Source organism: Loxodonta africana, chromosome 1, assembly GCF_030014295.1.
Source record: "Loxodonta africana isolate mLoxAfr1 chromosome 1, mLoxAfr1.hap2, whole genome shotgun sequence".
Lineage (NCBI taxonomy): Eukaryota > Metazoa > Chordata > Mammalia > Proboscidea > Elephantidae > Loxodonta > Loxodonta africana.
In genome coordinates, this window is record NC_087342.1 from 75,585,775 (window position 1) to 75,611,397 (window position 25,623).

Consider the following 25,623-nt stretch of genomic DNA (forward strand, 5'->3'; position numbering starts at 1 on the left):
TATGTTGGGTCAAGAGAAACCTTGTTAAGTTAGGAGACAGCACATGTGAATATTCGTGGAAATAACACAATAGTCAGGAGACTATTCAGAGGTTTCCCGTGCTCATCTGACTTTGGCACCGTTCTAGGTCTTGGGGATCCAGAAAAAGAAATCTGTCTTCATGGACAGAAATTGTATCATGGACAGAAGCCAACTTGTAGGTTAAAAAAATGGAAATTTGCATTATATTTGACTGTCCTTATTTCATAAGTAGAAACACCATGTTCAAGAGTAGGAAAGCGCATTATAAGGGATGAATAAACACTCAGTAGAGGAGATAATCAGTTAGAGAACGTGCTTGACAGTGTCAAGGAGTCACAGTGAGCTGGACCCTGAGAAAGGCACAAGGAAAATGAGATACTGAGATGCACAGCGGCCATCAGACGCACACCTCATCTCCAAGACCATCCCCACTCTTGCCCTGGTTTTCTTCACTCAAATTTCTATCTGAAGGCTTTATATCACTTGTTCCAAAAAACTGTCCCCTCCCCCGTCCCCCGTTAGAGGGGGAACAAAGAGTGTATAGGTGTTACTACTGAGGATTAGGGAAATAAAGTCGACAATTGACCTAGATTTGATGTCACAGAGATTATTTTCAACGTGCAGCTGGGTGTACAGTGAGGATAGCAAGATTTTTTTCTTAATCAGAAAACTTTTCCCCTTGGCCAGTACGGGGATTGAACCCGCGACCTTGGCGTTATTAGCACCACGCTCTAACCAACTGAGCTAACCGGCCACCTCAGGGAGAAAATTTTTTTATGTTCACACACTAGGAAGATTTTTCACACCTTCTTCACTCATCCAAACGATACTTGCTTTTACATCATCTTAACTATGAATAAATGACACTCCTTTTTCAAGCTTCTCTGTAGGTTTTTTATTTCCTCTTTCCTCACTCCCGCAGAAACAGGCACAAAATCTCTACCTCCAGCAGAGATGAATTCGCTTCTCCTGTGGAAAACAAGAAGTTCTGGAGCCGTCGATTTCATCCCAACAGAAACATTACTAGAGAGGGCTCCTTCAGCCTACCCCAGGAAGCAAACCTTTGAGAACGATTCAGACACCTCAGGAGAAGGACCTGGTTGATTTGGTCCCTGCTGACCTCCTGAGGATTCCCCTCTTGACAGGAAGGAACATCCCGGTGGATCTTCCTTGCCTGTTCCGAAATCCTGGGCAGATGACCCTTCTTCTGTGTTCGAGAAAATGCCCTGCAGCGTGGATCTCTGTGGGTCCATTTTGCGATTTTATTGTCATTCACCGCTCATGTCCCTCTTTCCTTTCCCTGAGGACGAGGACTGTGTTGTCTCGCTCTTCACTCCTCTAGGGTCCCAGGTGCCTGCACAGCATGGTTGGTTGGTCAATAATTTCAGTTCGAGAATTGGAAAAAGCGTACAGAATATCATCTTGGCTGATAATCAGGTTTTGGAAAAATAAACAAAGGCTCTAGATTTTGCTAACTGGCCAATATATTCTTTTAAATATTACCTGCAATATTCAAACAGTGGAGGTCTTGACGCTCAGATTATTTCGGAGGTTTCAAGCTGCTCTTTTCTAGCCACCCCCATAAAACGTGGAGGCTGGATTGGAGAAGCGCAGACACCACCATCTTCTCCCTACTGATCTGGGGGCACCTGCCATCATACACTAGATACTGAGTGTGTGGGTTCGCTATATTAAGCGATGCTTAAGGCAAAATCTGGAAAAAGGCGACTCCCTTTACCTAAGCAAAAAAGGGAATGTTAAGATAGTGAAAACGGCAGGAAGAAGAAGTAAAGAAAAACATATCATTGTTTTCCTCCAGTAAATCAAGTAAATGCAACAAGAAACTGTAGACTAATTTAAAAGAATTAGGCATGTGTGAAGCCGTATATAAAGATGTGTGATGTCCCAGGGATGAACAATATAGAGTCCAGTCTTGCAAATCACCCCTCCCCTGTATCTGGCCTGCAGCTTGACATTCCGGGGTCATATCCCTGCAGCTAGCTGCCCGGCCCCTAGTGCGGACTCACGGGCTTCCAGAGTTCGGTCCTGAGGGTCTGAGGCTCTGGTTCCTAAAGGGTAATTTCTTTCCCTAGAGGGTCATACACAAGAGTAATTTCCATGGGACAATACTGAGGAGTTTCTTAAAATTAAATGCCCCTTCCTGTCGCCAGCCCGCCTGTGTTTGTAAAGGAATGGGGTCTATAAGGGAAGACTTTGATTGTTGTGAATAGTGGAGTTTGATAGGCAAAAAGTATGAGTGAAAGAAGTGTACCGTCACCGTGAGTATTTCCTGGAGGAAAAGACGACTTTGAGATTATCCAGCCTGGGGCATCTAGAAAAACTCTATTCTGTAGAGGGAACTTGAGACTGAAGGCCAGTTTCATCGTAATTGCGGTAATTGGGTTTGCCCAATATAGGAAAGGCCTTGCTTGCTATGAAACACGGTGGGAAAACAGCGTTTTCTGAGCTTAGAAATGAATTAATTTTGTACCGGAGATCCTTCCTCCTTACCGAACATATAAAAAGCAACCACCCATTGCCATTAACCGAACATAGAAGAGCGTATATATTGTGACCAACGCAAGAACTCTCCTGCCCTCTGTGTTGGCCTGGGCTTGAAAGCAGTACATCATGTCCCTAGAGACGCTGACACTCAGGTCTTCGCCCACCCATAGCCGGTGCCAGCGCCTCCCCTGCCCCGTTCCTCTCTGTTTCCGTGGTTTCCAAGAGGGTGGAGGCGGGTCTCAAGAGAAGGCTCCTGCCCCAAAGATCCCCGTCTTCGTGGAGCCGGTGGACATGGCTCCCTTCAGATTCAGAGAGCGGAATGTACAGGTTTTCTGTCAAGTGAGGACCTCAAAAGCTTATCCGCTTTGAAATCGACCCCTGGGGACTTCCGGTGTCAAAACAAATGTCATCAGGAGTCTCCATCAATTTTTTTCATCATTCCAAAGGTCTTGTTCATTTGGTTTAATCAACATGATGTCATTAATATGTTGAGAATTCTTAAAAGGGAAAGACTTCAGGGGAATTATTTATATAACTAATGTAAGGCTAAATAAAGCAAATTTTAAAGTATTTTTAAACATAATGATTACCATTAATTTCAAAGAGCTTTCGACAGAACATAGAATAATCTTGGAATATTAAATAGTTAGGACATACCAAGAATATATCAAGATTATTAAGTTTTTTCTAACTTCTGAATAGTAATGAAAAATTTCATGGGTAAACAATGTGAATTTCCCAGTTAAAACTCTTTCATGACACGTCGGAAAGAAAGTGTCCACAAACATTTTTGGGATCTTAGGATTCTTACTCTGACCTATAGGGTCGCTGTGAGTCAGAATCAACTCCATGGAATGGGTTTGGTTTTTTGTTTTTGGTTAGGATTCTTGGAAGGGAATTCTTCCACTGAAAGTATTTGTGCCCTCTAGTGGGAGTTGGTGTAATGTTGAAAAATGAAAGAAAAGTTCTTTGGGGAATGTTAGCTTAAGTATGAGACAACGCATCCAGAAAGTCTGGTTGGGTCAAACTTTTGTCTTTTTTGGCTTTTGTACAGCAGGATAAGTCTTATAAGCACATTTACGATTCCTGGGTCATAGTTAGAGAGGCCTGGTGGCTTTGGGTTGTGCAAGTGTGTGTGTCTATGTTTTGGGGGGGGGTGTGGAGTATTTGAGAAATCAATGCAACCACATGGATTTTGCAGCATGTTTGAAAAGTTTTACGTTTTTTGGAACATGTGTTGCCCACAAATTATGTATCAAAATGTATCAAAATTCATTATTTTAAGGCAGGAGACAAATGGGATATATGAATATTTATGAAAGTCAAGAGAAAATTAAGAGGTTTCATACATTCACTCTGGCTTTGGCATCATTCTAGGTCCTGGAGATCCAGAAAAGGAAAAAACAAACAAAAAAAAATCTCTCTTCATGGACAGAAATTAGAGTGGAAGTCAATTGATACCTCAAAAAAAAAAAAAGAAAGAAGGAAGGAAAATATGCATTGTGTCTGACTGGGATTACTATAAATCTATAGGGATTAGTTTCAGCGGTAAGAAAGAGCAGTGCAAGGGCTGAGGTGACAATCAGGTAGCAGAGATAATCAGGTAGAGAAAGTACTTGACAGTCCCATGGAAACACAGTGTGTTGGACCCTGGAAAAGGGACAAGAACAAGGTGTCAGAAGGCAATGGCCTCCATGCACACCGCCCATCCCCAAGGCCATCCCCGCTCCTAGCCTCCTTTTCGTCACTAAAATGTCTATTTGTTCCAAAAATCTCTTTGTTTCTTCTATTCACCATGCCCATTTTTGAGGGGGAACAAAGAGGGTAGGTGTCACTACTGAGGATTATTAAAGAGATACAGTTGACTTTTGAACTAGATTTTATATCAGAGTGCCTATTTTCTCAGTTTAGCTGGGTGTGAATTGAGTGCAAAGTTATTTGTGTATTTATTTTTAATCAACAGAAATCTTGTTTTCCTGGCTCAAACATAGACCAAAGCTGGGAACTTGGCATTATTAACACCACGCTCTAAACAAACAAGCTAACCAGACAACTGTTTAAAAAAAAAAAAAAGTACTCTTTTACATTCAGATAGATCTGTCTTTGTTGTCTTCCTCTTCACTCATCCAAAGGAGACTGTCATATACATAATCTTAACTATGACTAGATGACACTATGTTTTCAAGCTTCTCTTTGTGCTTTCTATTTCCCCTTTCTGCACTCCTGCAAAAAGAAAAAGAAAAGAAACACAAAAACTACCTCCACCAGAAATCAGCTGCACTCCTCCATTGTAAAATAAGACGTTCTGGAGCTTGTCTATTTCTTCCCTAGAGAAACATTGACTAGAGAGTGCTCCTTCATCCTTCCCCAGGAAGCCTTTGAGAAGGGTACTGCAACCCCTGGAAAGGATCAGGTGGATCAGGGCGTGAGGATTCCCTTCCAGACAGGAAAGAGGATCCCGATTGTATCCGCCGTGTGCGTTCCTATATCCTGGAGAAAAGGCCTCTTCTTTGTGCTCCCTCAAAGGATAAAGTTGATTAATTTCCAATTTAGGGCAAAATGTAATAGGCAGAGTACCTCTGTGAAAGCACCTAAAGAGACTTTTTATCTCCTGAGCCTTGTATGGTCCATGGATATTTAGACTCTCAGGGCACTTGCAGGGGATAACATTGGTTCACTATATTAATGACATATGATTCATTGCCATATGAATAGAGAATGATCCAGCTCCAAAATCCCATTCAGTGTATGGTTTCTTGACCACTCCTGGCACAAGCTGTATTCACGTGGATTAGATATTTGTGTGCAGGAAGTTTATTAGGGAATGATATGGGAACAACACCTGTAAAGGAGTGACGGAAGCAGGGTTAAAGGTGGAAAGTTGACAGGCAGCAAGAGAGGCCTGAGCTGATCCCATGAGGAGCCTTGGAAATGGGAGGGCCCTTCAGAGTTAAGGCAAGAGAGTCAGACCTTTATAGGTATGTATTGAGCATCCATTACTGTGAGCTGAGTTCAGAGAGGGAACATGGCCTTGACTGAGGCAGTTCCTTTCACCTGAGGGCAATTCCTAGAGAGGGCCTCAACTTTGTGCCATGAGGGAGCAACACTTGTGGCAGCTGGGGAAATGAATGCCTTGGTCCTGAAAGGAGGGAACCTGGGTGTCACAACCCAGCACACAATACAGAGAACAAGGTTGGAGGCAGGCTTAGCAGGCAGCTGCTAACCAGCAGTAGGAAGGTTGTTAGGTTACTGCAGTAATTCAGGCAAGAGATGCAGGTAGATTGGGTCAGACTGGAAGCAGTTCAGGAGCTGAGAATTTTGTATCATGTCGCAGGAGCACCAACAGGACATCCGGACAGGAAGAAATGTTGTGATGCCTAGGTAAGAAGTGCATTTCATTATCCAGCTTTTGATTTTAGAGGACACTTGAGTCATGAAACAATATTATATCCAATTTATGATTAATAGGCACATGAACCTTCATACTAAAAAGTAATGGAAACAAAATTAGGAATTCTACCATTGATCCAATTCTTGAAAAGCTCCCATAGGTAATAAAAATGGAAAAACATAATAGCTAAAATTATAATCATGCTATGACTATTTCTTTTATATAGAATTTTAAAATATGGAAGTTATTACTAGCTTAAGATAATAATTTCAGATGAATGTGGGATTAGATTAATTGATTACTCTGCCAATGGCTTGCTCTCATTTAAAATGGTAAAGATTAATTTATATATTTTTTAAATGGCTTCTTTTCCCACAAGGAAGAATTAGTAATCTTTTGTCAGGGCCAGTGGTGCCAAGGAAATCCATGTGACTGTGGATGAAATCAATTTTGAAGACAGTGTCTAAAGCAGAAATCTCTCCTAACAGGCTGTATAGAACTCTGTGTCCCTAATGAACTATTTTAAAAATATTTTAAAGAATAAAACAAAGAAAAATATTGACAAAATTATGCTAGTACTATTTTTTATGCCCTTTTAGAAAATTAAATCAACTTCTATAAATGAAAAGTAGGAATGGATTTTTTCCCCAAAGTTATTTAGCTAGTGAGAGTGAAGCATAGAATCTTCTCATTCATAGCCAAGTGGTGGTTTCCGATTCATAGTGACCCTTTTCAGAAAAATACCCAGGCAAATCAAGACAAAAAGGATAGCTTTTAAATAATTAGTGCTGGGACAAATGGATATCCACACACAAAAAGAAGAATTTAGAGCCTTCCCTCAAACCATACACAAAAGTTAACTTAGAATCCACCATAGACCGAAGTAAGACCTCAAATTATGAAAGTTTTAGGTGTAAACACTAAAGAAAATTTTTGTAACCTTGGACACCAAAAGCACCATCCATAAAGTAAAAAATTGACTAACAGAACTAAATCGAAATTAAAATCTTTTGCAATTCGAAAGACACCATTAGGAAAATGAAAAGACAAACCATTGGCTGGGAGGAAATATCCCTGAATCAAATATCTCATGAAGGACTTGAATCCAGAATATGTAAAGAAATTTTATAAATCAATAATACTAAGATAAAGAACCAAATTTAAACACACAGAAGATTTGAATACACATTTGTCCAAATAAGACATACAAATGGCTAATGAGCACATGTAAAGATGTTCCACATCATAGTTATAAAACCAAAAAAAGAAAAAAGCCCAAACTCTTTGCCGTTGAGTTCTAACACATAACCACCACATAGGAAAGTAGAAGTGCCCCATAGAGTTTCCAAAGACCAGCTGGTAGATTTGAACTGCAGACCTTTACTTAGCCGCTGTAGTACTTAACCACTATACAACCAGTACTACTCACAGTCATCATGGATGTATAAATTAAACCACATTGACATAGCACTTCACAATTACTCTGTGCCTATACCAGAAAACATAGATGATAACCTGTGTTACTGATGATGTGGACAAATTTGAACTCTCATACAGTGCTGGTGGGAATGCAAAATGACACAGCCACTTTAGAAAACAGTCTGACTGTTTTTAAAAAGGTTAATAATAATTTTAACATATTGTTGTTACAGGTTGAATTGAATCCTCCAGAAATATGTGTTGAAAATTTTAACCCCTATATCTGTGTACAAAATCCCATTTGGCAATAGGATTTGTTTGTTCTGTCAGTGAGGCCATATCGGTGTAGAGTGTGTCCTAAACCTACTAACACTTGAGATGAAAACAGCAGATTAGACTCAGAGACAAGGGAGCACACACTGGGTGGAAGACAGGTGCTACCAGAAAACACACACAGGTGAATCTACGTAGAAGCACATAAAGCAGCACAGGAAGTAGGATTGCAGGCCGCTAAAAGGTTACGTTGGCTCCACTGGGGATTGAACCCAGGATCTTCTGCGTGTAAAGCAGATGTGCTAACCACTACACCATGGAACCACTACAAGTATTGTCCCATGGACGTCCAGAAGAACTAACAAATTTGTATTGGAAGAAGTCCAGCCAGAATGCTCACTAGAAGTGAGGATGGCAAGACTTCCTCTCACATATGACGTGATATCAGAAGGGATCAGCCTTTTGAAAAGGACATTCTGCTTGGTAAATCAGACGGTCAGTGAAAAATAGAAAGACCTTCAATGAAATGGACTGACACAGCACTGCTACAATGGCCTCAAGCATAACAATGGTTGTGGGGATGGCACAAGACCTGGCAGTGTTTTGTTCTCTTGTAGGGTCTGCTGTAAGTCAGAACCAGCTCCATGTCACGGAAAAACAACAAAATCAAAAAGTTGAACTAGACGAGAAAGAACCTCCCCCCAGAGACACATACTGAAGTTGGCCTTCTAGCCTCCTGAACTGTGAAAAAGAAAGAAAGAAAGAAAAAAAATCCTGTTCTTTAATCCACCCAAAGGACTGGTCCCTCCTGATAACATGTGGAAAGCATCTAAGAGGAGGCCTCACCATCTTCGCTTCTAATGAGCATTCTGGCTGTACTTCTTCCAAGACATTTTGTTAGTTTTTCTGGTAGTCCATGGGACTGTACTTGTTGTGGTTCCATGGTGTAGTGATTAGCATATCAGCTTTACATGCACAAGATCCTGGGTTTGATCCCCAGTGGAGCCAGTGGTATTTCAGTCACAGCAGCACGAAGAAACTAAGACATCATTATGTCAGGGACCACATCTGTTTTGCTACCTTTGTATTGGCAGGGACTGGCACACAATAGTACATCAATACCTGTTGCCATCAAGCCAATTCACTCTTTGGTTAGCAGCTGAGCTCTTAACCTCAATGCCACCAGGGCCTTTCTGTATCAATGTATCTGCTACATGTTGAGGGAAATCCTTCAGCTGTCTTGGGGAGGTGAGGCAGGCACAGAATTTTAGTATGATGTGAGGCCCATGGAGCTATGGCTAGTCTAAAGGTTAAATCTTTACTTCGGGAGCAATTCTCGTGGGGCCAAACATTGTCCAATATTCTCTCAGAATCCGTTCCTCACTGATTTGAAAGTCCATTGAACTAAACTTGTCTTTGGTCTGGGATAGTGACAACTAGACCAATGACCAACATCCTGATTAATGAAGAAAAGATTGAAGTTGTCAAGGATTTCATTTTACTTGGATCCACAATCAATAGCACTGGAAGGAGCAGTCAAGAAATCAAAAGATGCATTGCATTGGGTAAATCTGCTGCAAAGGACATCTTCAAAGTGTTGAAGAGCAAAGATGTCACCTTGAAGACTAAGGTGTGCTGACCCAAGACATGGTATTTTCAATCGCATCGTATATATGTGAAAGCTGGACCATGAATAAGGAAGACTGAAGAAGAATTGATGCCTTTGAATTGTGGTGTTGGTGAAGAATATTGAATATACCATGAATTGTCAAAAGAACGAACAAATCTGTCTTAGAAGAAGCACAGCCAGAATGCTCCTTAGAGGCAAGGATGGCGAAACTGCGTCTTACATACTTTGGACATGTTGTGAGGAAGGATCAGTCCCTGGAGAAGGGCATCATGCTTGGAAGAGTACAGGGTCAGCGGAAAAGAGGAAGACCCTCAATGAGGTGGATTTACACAGTGGCTGCAACAATGAGCTAAAGCATAACAACGATTGTAAGGATGGCTCAGGACCAGGCAGTGTTTCCTTCTGTTGTGCATAGGGTCGCTATGAGTCAGAACCAACTCAACACTACATAACAACAACAACAGTGACATTACCCCAAAAGTGTGAAGGATAAATAGTTAAGCTGTTGGGTTGAAAAAACAGTAGCATCTCAATGGATTATGTTTTTATATGGCTATTTATCTTGTCTGGAATTGCAGAAATAAATCCTTCATACTGAATTGTTGTGAAACACAAACCTTTCAGAAGGATGGTGGGCCATCCCAAGTTTTGTATTGAGTTCCTGTGCTAATTAGGCCTCCTTATCCTCATTCACCTCTGAAATGAGCTCAATCTCTTCAAACTGTATTTCCAGCACCCTTAAAACTTTGACACTTTTATTGTGTACTTTTAGGTCAAAGAAATCTGTGAACTCCTGATGTACAGGGTGCTAATTCAGCCTAGCCTCCCCACATAGTAGAGCCTTCATGTTCAGAAATGCTGGCTGTGATATGATGAAGTTGTTACACTTGATAGCTGCTGATGGGAAAGCTGACCCCAAACAGTGTGAAGGTTAAAAAAAAGTTAAAACTCTCGTTCTGATAATAGAAACTAACATGGAAGTGAGGGATGTCCTGGGCTGAAATCATCACAAAGTTATAATAAAGCAAGAAGAAAGAGTCTATTCCGCAAAGGTTCACAGAGGCAGAAACGGAAAATAGACAAGCAAACTGCCAGAGCCACGTCTGCCCGAGTTCAAGGAATGTTACAGAATCGAGTATATATTAACATTACAAATGGGTAATATCATTAAAAGTTTCACCTTTTCAAACTGGCTAAAAACTACTAACTATACATGATTCTACATTTTGAATTGTCTTTCTTCATAAGCATTGGTTCAGATCTGAGTAATGGCAGTCAGGAAGGTCTTCCTTGGTTCAACACATCTTACTATTTACTAAATGCTAAAAGACAAAGAGAAGAGTGGAAAATACGTGGATCTTTTATGCTCTGTTTAAGATTTGTTTATATGAAATTTTCCCTAAAGGATGCTTTCCAGGTTTCCCTAGCTATTGTTTTTATACCTCAGGACCCAGTTGATCTGTCCTTGTGAGTCCAGCTCCAGCTAGGTCACTTTATACTCACGGACAGGGAATAATGGCCCCAATTTGAACTCCTAGGTCACTAGGACCGTGTCCCTTCACCTCTTCGGCAAACACACTTATTGGAGGTCAATAACCTTCGTATAGTAGAAGGAACCCAAGGTATGACATCCAGTTACATCTGTTTCCATATAATATTTATTACATTGTTACAGAAAAGGGAAAATCAGTGATCTTTCTAGATCTCATTTTCATCATTTGCTAGTTGAAAAATTAAGCCAGAATACTCCTCAGAAGGGAAGATGTTGAGACTTTGTCTTATATGTTTGGACATGTTATCAGGCGGGACCAGGCCCTGGAGAAGGTCACATGCTAGGTAGAGAGTCAGCAAAAAAGAGCAAGACCCTCAACGACATGGGTTGACACGGTGGCTGCAACAATGAGCTCAAACATAGCAATGATTGTGAGAATTGTGCAGGACCGAGCAGTGTCTCATTCTGTTGTACATGAAGTAACTATAAGACTGCACCTAACAACAACAACTACATTCTGTGCCAGACACGGTTCTAGTAACAAATGCTACAGTAGTAAACGAACAAAAAAGTCTTTTGACTTTTCCCTCAATGTAGGGCAAAACCGGCATTCCTAACCAAGACCAGATTTACTGAACCGATAGAGACTAGAGGAATCCCTGAGACTATTGCCCTAAGACACCCTTTTAACTTGGAACTGAACTCACCTCCAGAGGCCTTCTTTCAGTCAAATAATAGATTGGCTTATAAAATAAATATCACCTGTGAGGAATGTGTTCCCTTAAACAATCAACTATACGAGACCGAATGGTCAACATTTACCCAAACACGAGAAGGCAAAAATGGGTAGGGAAACTAGATAAATGGACATAGAACAAACAGAATGGAAATAATGAGAATGCTGACACCTTGCAAAAACTCTAGCCAATGTCATGGAAAATTTGTACAAAAATTGTAAAATAGGAACCTAATTTGCTGTGTAAAATTTCACCTAAAACACAGTAAACATTTTTAAAAACACACAAAAAAGTCTTTTCCCTCATAGACCTTACGTTCCAGTGATAAAGAAAGGCAGATTGCAAAATGATTATGTAAATTACATAGTTTATTAGATGTACATAAATATATTGACAAGAAATATCAGGAATGAGGATAAGGTGTTCAGGAGTGGTGAAACTCTGGAAGTCCACGGTGGATTCACTAATAATGTGATATTTGAAGAAGATGAGTTAGTGCACGTATCTGGAATAGAGTGTTGAAAGCAAAGGCAGTGGTTAGTGCGAAGGTCTTGAGGCAGAAAGATGTCTAATGTATTTAAAGTACAACAAGAAGGTCAATGATAACTTTAGCAGAGTGAGCAAGGGGGAGAGCAGTAGGAGAAAAGGTCAGAGAGGAAATTGATTAGGGAGCAGGGACATTATGTAGAGCCTTGCAGATTATTATAAGGATTTTGGCTTTTTTTTTTTTCTCTAAGTAGAGTAAAGATCCAATGATGCATTTTTAGTAGACAGAACAATAAGGAGCCATTGTCGGGTTTTAAATATTCTGTAGACAGTATCTTGTTAAAGGCAATGGAAGCAAACTCAAGACATAGTAAGAGATACTGATAATATTCTGGACCCCTGGTGGTGCATGGTGAAGAGCTCGTTGGCTGCTAACCTAGAGGTCAGCAGTTAGAATCCACCAGCTACTTGGAAACGCGATGGGGCAGTTCAACTCTGTTCTCTAGAATTACCCTGAGTTGGAATCAACTCCATGGCAACAGGTAATAATATTCTACATTAGAGAATATTATGGCTAGAGCCAAGCTAATAGTAATGGAAGTATCTGAGAACTGGCCATATTCCAGATATATTTTGAAGATAAAGCAAGGATAATTTTCAGAGTGACTGGATATGCTGAATAGAGCAAAAATGGAGTCAGTGAAGATCCCAAATTCTTAGTCCTAAACAGCTGAAAGGATGGAGTTGCAGTTAAATGACATAGAGATCAATATGTTTGGAACAGTTTCAGAGGATAGATATGAATTCCACTTTGGGATATGTTCAGGTTAAGATGATTACTGAAAGACTTCTAAGAGGAGATAATCAGTCGGCTAGAGATACACAATGGTACTCCAATGAAGACCATGGAAGATGTAAACCGTGAGATGATGAGCTTAGCCAGGGAATGACAACAAAAACAGAAGAGGCCTGAGGATTGAGCTCTGAGACTTTACAATGTTTACCCAAAAGCCAAAGAGGTCAGATAAGGAGATAATCAGGTAGCGAAAGTACTTGACAGTCATATAGATATAGTGCACTGGACCCTGAAAAAGGGACAGGGAGAACAAGATGTCAGATGCACAGTGGCCATCAGACGCACAACCCACTTCCAAGGCCATCCCCACTCCCAGCATCATTTTCTTCACTGAAATTTCTATCTTAAGGCTTTATGTCACTTGTTTCAAAAACCTCTTTCTTCTTCTCCTCACCCACCCCTTTAGAGGGAGAGCAAAGAGGGTAGGAGTCACTACCTAGGATTAAAGAAATAAAGTTGACATTTGATCTAGGTTTTATGTCAAAGAGGCTATTTTCAACAGTTCAGCTGGGTGTGAAGTGAGTACAGCAACATCTTCTCTTGACCCAGCATGGGCATCAAATTGGGCACCTTGTCTTTATTAGCACCTCCTAACCAGCTGAACTAACCCGCCACCAGTAAAAAAGTTATTTTATATTTAGAAACTGCTAAGTATGTGGACTCCCTCATCACTCATCAAAAGAAGCCTCTCATTTACCCAATCTTAACTATTACAAAATGACACTATGTTTTCGAGTTTCTCTTTCTGTTTCCTATTTCCCTTTTCCACAATCCTGCAAAAAGAAGAAGAAACACAAAATCTGTACCGCCAGCAAGAACGAACTTCGCTCCTCCGTCGCAAAATAAGACGTTCTGGAGCTCATGGAATTCATCTGAGAGAAACTTTCACTAGAGAGGGTTCCTTCATCCTACCCCAAGAAGTCTTTGAGAAAGATTCGGAGACCCTGGGAAGGATTTGTTCGATTTGGCCCCAGCTCAGGATATGAGGATTCCTCTCCCGAATGTCCCAGGTGGATCAGTCCCACCTGCTACTAAATCCTGGGGAGATGCCCCTTTTCTGTGTTCCGGGAAGGCTAAAGTTGATTAATTACAATTTAGGGCAAAATGTAATAGGCAAAATACCTCTGTAAATGTGTCTAAAGAGACTTTTCTCTCATGAGCCTTATATTGTCCATGGCTAGTAAGACTGTCTGGACATTTGCAGAGGATGACATGGACTCACTATATTAATTGCCACAGGAATACAGAGCGATCCAGCTTCAAAATCCCATTTAGTGTATGGTTTCTTGGACCACTCCTGGAACAAACTGTATGCAAATGGGTTAGATATTTGTACACAGGAAGTTTATTAGGGGATGCTATGGGAACAACACCTGTCAGGGAGTGAGGGAAGCACGATTACAAGGGGAAAAGTTGACAGGGAGCAACGGAGGCCGGAGCTGATCCCTTGAGGAGCTCTGAAAATAGGGTGGCCCTTCAGAGTTGACCCAAGAGAGTCAGACCTTTACAGGCATGTATTGAGCAGTCATTAGTGTGGGCTGCTTTCAGAGAGGGGACATGACCTTGATAGAGGCAGTTCCTTTCACCTGAGGGCAATTCCTAGAGCAGGCTTCAAATTTGTTCCATGAGGGAGTAACACTCCTGTCAGCTGGGGAAATGAATGCCTTGGTCCTGAAAGGAGGAAACCTGGGTGGCACAACACATCACAGAGAACAAGGTTGGAGGCAGGCTTAGCAGGCGGCTGATAACCAGCAGGAGGAAGGTTGTTAGGTTACTGCAATAATTCAGACAAGAAATGCAGGTAGTTTGGGCCAAATTCATAGCACTTCAGCAGTCGAGAATGTTGTATCGTTTTGAAGTAGCGCCAACAGGACATCCTGACAGGAAGAAAGGTTGTGATGCCCACATGAGAAGTGTATTTCTTTTGATTTTTGATTTTACTGAACACATGAGTCTTAAAGCAATACATCCAGTTTATGATTAATATGCACATGAACCTTAATACTCAAAAATAATGGAAATGAAATTAGAAATTCTACCGTTGATCCAATTCTTGAAATGCTCAGAAGTAATGAAAATACAAAAATATAATCCCTAAGAATATAATCATGCTGTGACTATTTCTTTATGTAGAATGTTGAAATACAGACGTTATTTACTATATTAAGGTAATGATTTAGGTGCACGTCATATTAGATGAGTTGACTACAGTGCAATTGGCTTCTTTTCATATAAAATGCTGAGATAATAAGCTGATTAATCACAAGATAATGACCTTAGCTTTTATGACATTAGACTAAATAGAGACGAAGAGAAGTCTGAGGACTGATTTCTGAGGCTGTCCAATGTTTACCCAAAAGCCAAAGAAGCCTTGGGATCCAAATGGGCAACGTCGGGTTCCTCTTTAAAGCAGTCACTTCTTTCCTACTCATCATATTCAGATTGAAATCTAACCTCCATACTGTACAGGACCTTCCCTGACCTCCCTGTTCCTGTACCTGTTATTCCACTTACCTTCTCTTCTCTCAGGGCTCTGATTCAAACCGACACCTGAAGCTCTCTGTACTCCGCTTGCCCTCTATCCTATTCACCCAAAATCAGAATCCCCCCTCCATTCAACTACTCTTCAACCAACTCATTTTTTTTTTTTTTTAATTAACTGAAGTGTTGTTTAGCCACCAATGTCGTGATCATTAGGACTGGGGGTGATGCCCCTTTTCTGTGCACCTCTGAGAAAACCCTGTGATTTTTATCGGTTGTTCTACTCACCAATTTTACTGTAACTAAATTACTATGGGAAAATTTGTCATAATGATCACTTTAGGTGCCCCTTTCCTCCTTCTAGCATTTCATTTCCCTAAGGCCATCTGGTACTTCTATTCACCAGCATGAGATTGGGCTGCTCAATAATTTCTTCAAAATAAGTATTAAGGCAAATTTTTGAGAAAGGTTAATGAACAAACATAGGTGTTAAATGGAATCGCTGTATAACCTGACGGTCTGATCCCAAAATAGTGTCAAGCTTGAGATCGTGCTAATAAGAAACATACTTTTCACCTTCTGTACCCCCAGTATTTTCATCAGGTCGTTTTTTAGCTGCCAAAGAAGGAGACATAAAGTGATCTTTCTCAGAGACTGAGAAATCTCTCTAGTCAAAAATTTCTAATACTTGGGGACAAGCACATTTTCGCTGCTGAACACCTTGACCTAGACTCGACCTTCGGAAAGTTTAATTTTAGAGCCCTGGTGGTGTAATGGTTAGGCTGGGGCTGCTTATCAAAAGATGAGCAGTTCAAATCCACCAGGCGCTCCTTGGAAACTCCATGGGGCAGTTCTACTCTGTCCTATAGGGTCTCTATGAGTCGGAATCTACTCGACAGCAAGGGGTTTGCCTTTTTGCTTTGGTTCTGTAGTGGTTAAGAGCTCAGCTGCTGACCAAAAACTCAGCAGTTCAAATCCACCAGCGGCTCCTTGGAAACCCTATGGAACAGTTCTACTCTGTCCTATAGGGTCCATGTGAGTCAGAAACGACAGGGCGGCACCTGACAGGAACAACAGAAGGAAGATTGCTTCCAGTCTCCGAAGGAAGGACAGTGATTTAAGACAGCTGAGATGAAATGAATAACAAATAAGAGTCAGATACATCACAATGGTCATCTTCCTGCTATAAAACAGATTAAAGGGTTTCGGACACAGAGTTTACACGTTCCAGAACAGAAAATATGAGTGATACAGAATAGAACTTGGTTTGATGCTCAGAATAGAGCTTCATTTGACGTCTAATAGACTCACTCGCCACAGATTACACTTCCATAGATCCCCACCACCCTCACGACCCTCGGATAGCAGAAAACTGGGCACAGCCCGACACCCACACCCTCTGCTCCTCGGTCTCTCTCGCTAGTGCCGAGGCACAAATTGCCGAGGGCCTACTGAAACCAGCCCTTTCGTCCTGTTTCCTAAGGGTTCATGTTCAGTCATGGGGAGATGAAGATCATTGCGTCTTCCACCAGCAGAGAAATGAGATCAGAATTTATCAAGAAATTTCTTGAAACTTGCCCGTGATTTTCCTGGTGCTTGGAAAGGAATTGGGACCCTGGGAGTAGCATTTCCTTAACTATGATTTCTCGAGTTTTGATACTGCTGATTATAAGAATGGGAAAGTACAAGGGGAAAAAACATTTCTGAACTTGAAAATATCCTGAAGGAAAGCACATATTTCCTATCAATCAATTGCAAACGGGAAAGCAATGTAGACAAGCGAGTTTCCGTAGTGTAGTGGTTATCACGTTCGCCTAACACGCGAAAGGTCCCCGGTTCGAAACCGGGCGGAAACAAACTGGGCATTGCTTTTGTGAGTTCTGAATTTCACGGCAGAAACTCTTAATCCGAACATGTTTCAACGAACCCCTTAACCTTCGTTTTCCTTTTGTAGCACTTGACTTTAAATTAAAAGAATAATGTGCTTGACTTGCCTCCTCGCCCACCCCCGGACGCTTTTCAGGTTTTCCATTTCCCATTGGGTTACAAAAGTTACTGCACCCGGTAGAAAAGCGAGGTCTCCATCGTTCTCTGGCACAGGATTCAAAGTGAAGAGTCCTGAGACAATAGAGTGGCAGCTGTGTACAAAAAAAAAGTTCCGTCTTGTCACTTACGCCTCACAGAGACGCTATGGGACTCAACATAAAAAAAAAAAAAAAAAGCCCCCATTAATTTTCCTAAAGTAGCTCTTAGATTCGAACTACTGACGTGTCGGATAAAAACCAAGCTGTTGAGCAAACTGCCACCAAGGCTCTGGACATGAAATAAACCAAAAATAAAACAAATTTTAAAATTAAAAAAAAAAAAAACTCTTCTCCATGGAATCAATTCTGTCTCACAGCAACCCCATACAACAGGGTAGAACTGCCCCACAAGGTTTCTAAGGAGCGCTTGGTGGATTCGAACTGTCAACCTTTTGCTTAGCAGTCATAGCACCTTACTACACCACCAGGTTTCCTGGACATGAAATAGGGGATCTTAAAGGTATGTACGTGCTTGGCCAAGAGTAGTGAGGCTGAAGCAGGCTGCATAGACTAAAATCTATTTTTATTTACAAGTTTGGTAAGCAGTCATAGTTAATGCTGGAAACGACTATGTGTGAGTGTTTGTTAAAATCAGTATGGAAAGCTCCAGAAAGGAATAACAGTACAAGCTGAAACTCATTATTTTCATTGTTTTTGTACCTAGGGGTGGACTGTTCCATGAAGGGTGCTGTATCTTAACCAACAAAGAACTGTGCCACAGGGAAGTTATGCTCTCACAAAGGAGCTCATTTTAATTTCCTTTTGCCTGCCCTGAGAACCTGTTGAAAGTCACCCAACCAAGAATAGATGTTGCCAGGCTGTTCCCAAGGAAATGGAATCTAGCCAACAAAGATTCCTTAAATCAATCACGTATTCCCATAGGTGATGTTTCCCACCTTTGACAATCATGTAACTTTTCTTAATTTACTTCCTTCTGTAACTGTATATTGGAGACTCCCTGATTGTGATTCAGTGGATTCTGCTAGTCTCTTGTGCCCAGCACACACTGGCAAAATCCTCGTGGCAATGATCGTCTTTGTCCTTGTTTAATAAAAATCTCTTTTGATTAAATTTGACTGTGGGGTCATTTTCTCCTATGACAGACAAGATGGTGGCTGTCAAGGGAGTGAGAAATAGTCACAGTCTGGATATATTTTGAAGATAGAAGAAAAATTTCTGACATACTTGGGGTGAGGTATGAGGGAAAGAGTAAAATAAATGATGACTTCGAGGGTTTTTTTGCCTCAAAGACTAGAAGAACTGAGCTGTCATTAACTGAAATGGTGAAGCTTGGATGTAGTAGGATTGTCAGAGAAAAGTGGGAGTTCAGTTTTAGGCTTGCTAACTTTTAGATGCCTAGTACAAAACATCCAAGTGGCAATGCCAAGGAATCAGTTGTATATACAAGACACAAGGTTAATGGAGAGGTCTAGACTGCAGATACAAATTTGTGAGTTGCAGGCATATAAACCAAAAAACCAAACCCATTTCATCAAGAAGTTAAGGGCTCAGCTGGTAGCCAAAAGGTCACCAGTTCAAACCCACCACCCACTCCATGAGTGAAAGATGTGGCAGTCTGCTTCTCTAAAGATCATAGCCTTAGAAACCGTATGGGGCAGCTCTACTCTGTCCTATAAGCTTACTAGGAGATGATGTAGGCATACAGATGATTAAACTATGAGAATGGGTGAGATTCCCAGGGAGTGATTGTATATAAATTACAGGTTCAAGGACGAATCTGTGGGACTTTCTAGTATAGAATGGGTGAGGAGAGGGGAAAGAAACACAGGATATTGAGAAAGTTGAGCCAGAGAGACAGAAAGATAGTCAGGACAGTAGTGTCTTGAAAGCCAAATTAAGAAAAAAAAAAAAAAACTTTTAAGACAGTAAGTATGTTTATTGACACTGAGAAGTTGTCTTAATTTCTTAGTGCTGCTGTAACTGAAATACCACAAGTGGTTTTCTTTAAGGGATAGAAATTTATTTTCTCACAGTTTAAGCAGCTGGAAGTCCAAATTCAGGGCACTACTGTACGGGAATACTCTCTACCTCTTAGCCCTGGGAAAAAATCTTTCTCTTGGTTTCTATAACCCCAGAGTTCCTGGTTCCTTAGTAATCATCAGGTGTGTTTCTCTCTTCCTCAATTTGTGCTCTCTTATCTCAGTGCCAGTCTCTTCTTTTTGTATCTCAAAAGTCATTAGATTTAAGACATACCCTACACTGATACCACCTCTTTAACATAAAAAAGAAAACTGATTCCAAAATGGGATTAAATCTCCAGGTATGGAGGTTTGGATTCTATCACATATTTTGGGGGGACATAATTGAATCCATAACTGAAGTCAAGGAAGATAAGGTCTTGAAAAAGTGAGAAGAATTCATTAGCAATCTTGACAAGGAGTTTCTATGAACTGATGGTGTAAAAAAAAAAAAAACCAGAATGTAGTGGATTTAAAACACAAGGAGAGAAACTGGAGACAGTAAATCTGGATAACCCTTCAGAAGTGATTTTTATAAGGCCATCTGAGAAACAGGGTAGTACCTAGAGGGGTATGTTGGGTCAAGAGAAACCCTTTTAAGACAGGAGACAAATAGCATATTTGAATGTTTATGGGAATAATACAATAGGCACAAATTGAGAGGTTTCACACATTTAATCTGACTTTGGGACAATTCTAGGTAATGGTAATCCAGAAAAAAAAAAAAATCTGACTTCCTGGACAAAAATGATGGTGAACGCCAACTGGTAGATAAAATTTTAAAAAAGGAAAATATGCGTTATGTCTGACTGCGATTATTTTAACAGCTAAAAGTATCAATTTCAACATTATGAAAGGGCAGCGCAAGGGATGAGTTGTGAATCAGGTAGAGGACATAATCAGAGAACGTGCTTGAGGGCCACATGGTAGACAGTGCGCTGGACACTGAAAAAGGGACGAGGAGAATGGGATGCTCTTATGGACAGCGGCCATGAGGCGCACACCCCATCCCCAAGACCATCCCCACTCCTAGCCTAGTTTTCTTCACTAAGATTTCTATCTTAAGGTTTAATGTCACTTGTTCCAAAAGACTGTTCTTTTCCCGCCCCCCCATACCCCTTTGCTCCCCTTTAAAGCAAAGGGAGTATAGCCGTTATTACTGTGGATTAAGGAAATAAAGTCCAAGTTTGGTCCAGAATTGGTGTCACAGAGGTTATTTTCAAACTGCAGCTAGGTATAACCGAAGGTTTTTTTTAAACCAAAAACCAACTTCTTTTCTTGGCCCGTACGGGGATCGAACCCGCGACCTTGGCGTTATTAGCACCACGCTCTAACCAACTGAGCTAACCGGCCGCTTGTGCAAGAGATCCTTTCATATTCGCAAAGTTCGGAGATTGCTCACTCCCTCGTCATTCTTCCAAAGGTCACTCTCTTTTACGGAATGTTAACTATGACCAAATGACACTGTGTTCAAACTTCTCTTTAGGTTTTCCGTTTTCCCTTTCCTCACTCCCGCAAAAAGAAAAAGGAACAAAAACTCTACCTCCAGCAGAAATGAATTCCTCCTCCTATGGAAAATAGGACGTTCTGGAGCTCATCGATTTCATCCCGACAGAAACATTCGCTAGAGAGGGCTCCCCATCCTACCCCAGGAAGCCTTTGAAAAGGATGCAGACACCTCCGGGAAGGATCTGGTGCAATTGGTCCCCGCTCAGGGTGTGAGAATTTCTTTCCACACGGGAAGGAACATCCCCGGTTGGATCTGCCCAGCGTCTTCCTATACCCTAGGGTGATGCACCTTTGTGTTCTGTGAAAACGCCCTGCCGCGTGGATCTCTGTTGGTCCATTTTGCGATTTTATTGTCATTAACTGCCTATGTTCCTCTTTCCTTTCCTGGAGGACGAGGACTGCGTCGTCTCGTTCTTTCGTCCTCTGGTAGCCCCTGTGCCCGCACAGCACAGTGGTTGACTCAATAATTGAAGTTCACGAACGGGAAAAAGCGTACAGAAAATCATGTTTGCTGATGATCAAGTCCTAGAAAAATTAAAACAGCTCTAGATTTTGCTAACCTGAAAATATATTCTTTCAATCATTACCTGCAATATTGAGACAGTGGAGTTCACGACGCTGAGATTATTTGGGAGGTGTGACGCTGCTCTCTCTGTCCCAGGCACCCCCAGAAAAAAAGGGACTCTGAGATGAAGAAGCAGAAACATCACCACCACCTCCCACTGCTCTGGGGACAACTGCCATCTCTAAACTCAACACAAAGTGTGTGGGTCCGCCATGCCAAGTGATGCTTAAGGAAGAACATGGAAAAGGTAGCTGAGCAAAAGAAAGAAAAGAAATGTCAGGGGAAGATAGTGAAAAGGAAGGGTAGAAGAAAGAAAAGAAAAATATATCAGAGTTTTCATTCTCCCCCAGTAAATCAAATAAATGGAACAAGAAAACTGCAGACACAATTCAAAGAATTAGGCGTGTGTGAGGCAAAATACGAGGATTTTTTTTTGTCATCCCAGAAATGGACGATATAGAGTACAGTCTAGGAAACCACCCCACCCCATGCAGCTTGACATTCTGAGGTCACATCCCTCCAGCTGCCCAGCCCCAAGTGTGGACCCACAGGCCTCAGAGTTCAGTCCTGAGGACCTTGAGCCCTGGTTATTAAAGGATCATTTTCTTTCACTAGAAAACATACACAGCAGAAACTGCCAAGGGACAATATTGAAGAGTTTCTTGAAATCAAATCTTTCTTTCTCTCATGCCACCCTGCCTGTGTTTGTAAAGGAATTGGGGAGTTGAGCGAAGACTTTGACTGTTATGAATAATGGCATTCGGTTGTTAATTTTAATACACAGGTAATATGAGTGAAAGAAACGGATGGTCACCGTGACTACTTCCTTCAGGAAAAGAAGGCTTCAAGGTTATCCAGCCTGGGGCATCTAGAAAAACTCTATTTTATCCTGTGGAGGCAACTTGTGACTGTAGACAAGTTTCACCGTAGATGAGGTTATCGCGTTTGCCCAATGCAGGAAAGGCCTTGTCTTGAAAGCAGGTGGGAAAATGTCTGTTTTTCGAAAGTTAGAATTGAATTAGTTTTGTATGGGAGATTTTCCCTTCTAACCCAACATGTAAGAGTGAGTATATTTTGACCAACGTACAAAAAACCTCATGGCCTCTCTGCAATCCTGGGCTTGAAAGCGTGGTATTGTTTCCCTAGAGACGTTGACACGGGGGTGTTTGCACCACCTCCAGTGTGGGCCAGGCCCTCCCCTCCTCCATTTCTCTCTGTTTCTCGTGGATTCCAAGTGGGTAGAGGCAGGCATCAATGGAACGAGCCACCTGCCCCATAAATCCCAGTCCGCATGGAGCGGGTGGATCAAGCCCCCTTCAGAATCCAGGAAGTGGGATTTACTGCTTTCTGGCAAGTGAAGATTTCAAATTCTAGCAGGAAAGGACTCCTCTTCCAAACCGAACGCTAAGGACCTTCAGGGTCAAGAAATGTCATTAGGGGTCTCCATCAATTTTTCTCTTCTTGTCAAATGTCTTGTTCATTTGGTCTAATTAACATGATGTTATTAATATAGTGAGAAGGACATCTGGTGTATTATATAGCAGAATGATGTCTGCTGTATTTAAAGTAGAGCAAGAAGGTCAATAATAACTGCAGCACAGTGCAATGGGGAGAGTTGTAGGAGAAAAGGTCAGAGAGGAAATTGAGTGGGGAGCAGGGAGATTATGTACAGCCTTGTAGGTCCCCATAAGAATTTTTTTTTAAGCGCATTAAGACGCCATTGCTGGATTTTAAGCAGTGAGTACAATAAGGAGTCCTTTTTGGGGTTTTAAAAATGACCCTCCTAAACGTTCTGTAGAAAGCATCTTGTTAAAGGAAATGGAGAAAAACTCAAGACACGTTAAGAGACAATAATAATATTCTACATCAGAGAATATTATGGCTTGGGTCATGGTAGTAGTAATGGAAGTGTTGAGAACCGGCAGTATTCTGGATGTATTTTGAAGATAAAGCAGAGATTTCCTGAGTGATTGGATATGGGGAATAGAGCAAAAATGGAGTCAATGAAGGTCCCAAATTCTTAGTCCTAAACAGCTGGAAGGATGGAGTTGCAGTTAAATGAGATAGGGATCAATATGGTTGGAACCGTTTCAGAGGATAGATATGAATTCCAGTTTGGGATGTGTTAAGTTTAAGATACTTACTGTAAGACTTCTAAGAGAAAATAACCAGCAGGCTAAGATATACACAATGGTACTCAGATGAAGACCATGTAAAATGTAAACCATGAGATGATGAGCTTAGCCAGGGAATGACAAATAGAGAAGAGAAGAGGCCTAATGATTCAGTTCTGAGACATTCCAGTGTTTACGCAAAAGCCAAAGAGGTCTTTGGATCAAAATGGGCAATGTCATGCTCCTGTTTAAAACAGTCACTTCTTTCCTACTCACCACATTCAAATTAAAATCTAACCTCCAAACTGTGGAGGACCCTCCCTGACCTCCCTGCTCCTGCACATATTATCCCACTTGCCCTCTCTGCACACTCTGATTCAAATCTATGACTGAAGCTCCCCACATTCCACTTACTCTCTATTCCATATTCACCCGAGGCCAGAATCCTCCCTCCATCCAACTGCTCTTCAACAACTTTACTTATTTTTTTTTTTATAAACTAAAATATAGATTACCCACCAATTTCCCCAGCAAGTTGTGATCATTAAGGACTGCAGGTGATGCCCCTTTTCTGTGCTCCTGTAAGGAAGCCCTGTGTTTTTTTATGTCATTCTACTCATGAATTCTATTATAACTAAATTACTATGGGAAAATTTGTCATAATGATAAGTTTAGTTGACCCTTCCCTCTTTCTAGTTTATCGTTTCCCTAAGGACATCAGGTACTTCCAGTGACCACCATGGGATTGGGCTGCTCGACTGTTGCTTTAAAATAAATATTAAAGCAAATTTTTGAGAAAGATTAACAAACATATGTATTACATGGAATCTCTGTTTATACTGCTGATCTGATCTCAAAACAAAATAGAGACAGGCTTGAGATTGTGCTAATAAGAGAGATACATTTCTCCTTCTTTACTCACAATATTCTCATGAGGTCGTGTTTTAGCTGCCACAAGAGGGAGACATAGTGTGACCTTCCTCCGAGGCTAAGAACTCTCTCTTGTCGCCCGTTTCTAATACTTTGGGAAGAAGCACATTTTCGATGCTAAGTACCTTCATCCAGACTCAGCCTTTGGAAAGTTCAGTATTAAAAAATTAGTAAAAGGCAGGTTGCTTCTAGCCCCCGGGGTAAGGACAGTGACTTAAGACAGTCGAAATGGAATGAATAACAAAGAAGAGTCAGGTACATTACAATGGTCATCTTCCTGCTAGAAAACAGATTAAAGGATAGCGGACACCGAATTTACAAGTTCCAGAGGAGAAAACATCAGTGATATGGAACTGAAGAGAAGTTCATTTGACGTCTGATAGACTCACTAGCCACACATTTCACTTCCACAAAGTCCCCACCGCGCCCACGACCCTTGCTTGACACAGAACTGGGCACAACCTGAAACCCATATCCTGTGCCCCTCGGTTGCTCCCTCCTGAGCTCAGATGGTTCTTACTAGTTTCTAAAGGTTCAAGTTCAGTCATTGGGAGGTAAAGATAATTGCTTCTTGCACCGGCAGAGAAACGAGCCTAGAACTTATCAAGATATCTCTTAGAACTCGCCCGAGAATTTTCTATCTTGTGCTTGGGAAGGAATTGGGTCCTTGGGAGTAGCATTTGCTTGACTATGATTTATCTTGTTTGGATATTGTTGATTGTAAGAACTGGAAAGTGTAAGGGGAAAAAAAATGCTCTTGATCCAGGAAAATATCCTGAAGAAAAGCATAAACTGCAGATTTACGGTCTTTGACACCGAAAGGCATTACCACAAGTAAGTTTTCGTGGGGTAGTGGTTATCACGTCCACCTAAAACGCGAAAGATCCCCGGTTCAAAACCGGGCAGAAACAAACTGGTCGTTCTTCTTGTGAATTCTGAATTTGCTCCAGAAACTCTTCATCTGCATATGCTTACGTTTCAGCCAAGCCCCTAACCTTCACGTTGCCTTTACAATCCCAGACTTTAAATTATGAGAATGTTGTAGCAGACTTGCCTTCTTGTGCACCCACGTCGGGTTATCAGGTCCTAGGTTTTCCATTAGGTTAGAAAAGATGATGCCCCTGCTGCAGTAGTTATCCTTAGGAGGAGGC

At 41.3% G+C, this 25,623-nt stretch overlaps 4 non-coding genes across 4 annotated transcripts; 1 reads left to right on the plus strand and 3 right to left on the minus strand.

The window, feature by feature from the left end:
• Positions 1–701: 701 nt before the first annotated feature.
• On the minus strand, positions 702–775 carry TRNAI-AAU (transfer RNA isoleucine (anticodon AAU)). Its single transcript has one exon. It is a non-coding gene; the product is annotated as a tRNA-Ile (tRNA).
• Positions 776–7,860: 7,085 nt separating this feature from the next.
• On the minus strand, positions 7,861–7,933 carry TRNAV-UAC (transfer RNA valine (anticodon UAC)). Its single transcript has one exon. It is a non-coding gene; the product is annotated as a tRNA-Val (tRNA).
• A 9,141-nt stretch (positions 7,934–17,074) lies between these two features.
• Positions 17,075–17,147, plus strand: TRNAV-AAC (transfer RNA valine (anticodon AAC)). The gene has a single exon. It is a non-coding gene; the product is annotated as a tRNA-Val (tRNA).
• A 3,486-nt stretch (positions 17,148–20,633) lies between these two features.
• TRNAI-AAU (transfer RNA isoleucine (anticodon AAU)) lies at positions 20,634–20,707 on the minus strand. The gene has a single exon. It is a non-coding gene; the product is annotated as a tRNA-Ile (tRNA).
• Between the last annotated feature and the right edge of the window lie 4,916 nt (positions 20,708–25,623).